Raw genomic sequence first — 1,461 nt, 5'->3', positions numbered from 1 at the left:
AAGCATCTATGGATGCAAGCCAGCGTTTTGGTCGCTTTAATCGTGCTTGGTACTGAAGCACACATCAATGACTAAGCACCAGCCCCTGCATGAATGATGATCACTGCAGAACCAAGTGGCAGACCATGGCCGTGTTGTTTAACGTGCTCTGATTCTGTGAGAGGGGCAGTGTAAAGCCTACAGAGACCACGATACTGTACATACACAACAGAGGACACTAAGGCTACTTTATTAGTCTTGGAGCATCTGGGGTTTTTCCTAAGCTGCAGCTCCTGGGGTCCTACGAATACAAGTGCCACTTGGTTTCCTTTGCAGAGCAGAGTACATTTCTAGCCCTCGTGGACAGAAAGGAAAGGGTAGAGCTCAGAGCTGCAGACCACCTCGAAGCTAAGAAGATGCATGAAGGGAACCCAGAGTGTGGCGGGGCTTTTTGTTGGTTTGGGTTTGGGGTTTTTTTGTTTTTTAAAGGCTAGGCTTTCTAGCTCAGCCTCAGGATTTATTTTTTGGGTCTGATGCGTGGTTTCTGAGCTCCTGTGCTTAGCGCCGTGGTGCTGATGTTGGCTTGCATTGAGGACCAGGACTTCAGCTCCTTGGAACAGGCACATCCTTGCATCCTATTTACACAGCACTTTGCACAGTGGGAGCTAGGGGAATGAAGGCACTGCAATTATCAAGATGAATACTGCCAATAACCTCCACGAAAGGCACTGTCAATGCGCTTGTTTTACTGTTTTTCCAGACCCAGCTTCTATTGCTGCATCCCAGGATCGGCTCTCCTAGGATATTACCTTAGATGTGCCATGGGCCCTGCTTTTGATCAGAGCATGGCTCACGGGGTGCTGTACAGAGCCATGGGGCGACACAGACCTGATGGGCTTCCCCTGGGTGAGGCCAGGAACCTGCCCAGGTTTCTGTCCTCCTCCGTGGGGCATCAGCTGGGGCAGAGCATGGAGCTCACGGCAATCCCCATGATAAGGTCCAGATCCTCACGGGTGTTTGGGCACCCTGCACCCATCTGCTTCAGCTGGGCATCTCCATCCCCTGGGGGCGGCGGGGCCGGGCACTTTCTGTCCAGTCCATCAAGCACTTCGCAGGGCACCTTGCAAAAGTCACAAGAGCAAGCAGATGCTGGTGCCCCGGGCCCGGCAGGAGCTCCCCGAAGGGGCAACAGGAAACTAGCGGTTCTTTTCTGCAAAGCCTGGTGGTTGCCTGGATTTCATTGCACCCCAGCCAGGTTTCGGGGCAGGAGGCTGCCTCGCTGGGGCTCCCTCAGGCCCTGGCAGCCTCCTCCCCAGGAAGCGTGCAGCGCGGTGCAATGCCCGGCGTCTCCAGGAGATGGCACGTCCCCTCTCTCCTCCTCTGCCTTATTGTCTCCCCAGCTGCATCGCTTGCTCTCCCTGCCTAGTCGGCTTCGCTGCGGGGCGGCTGCGAGCCGATGGCTTCACCCCGTCCCGCCGCCGG

This window comes from Gavialis gangeticus, unplaced genomic scaffold (assembly GCF_001723915.1).
Source record: "Gavialis gangeticus isolate Ggan-Ray unplaced genomic scaffold, GavGan_comp1, whole genome shotgun sequence".
Classification (NCBI taxonomy): domain Eukaryota; kingdom Metazoa; phylum Chordata; order Crocodylia; family Gavialidae; genus Gavialis; species Gavialis gangeticus.
This window is presented reverse-complemented; position numbering follows the sequence as displayed.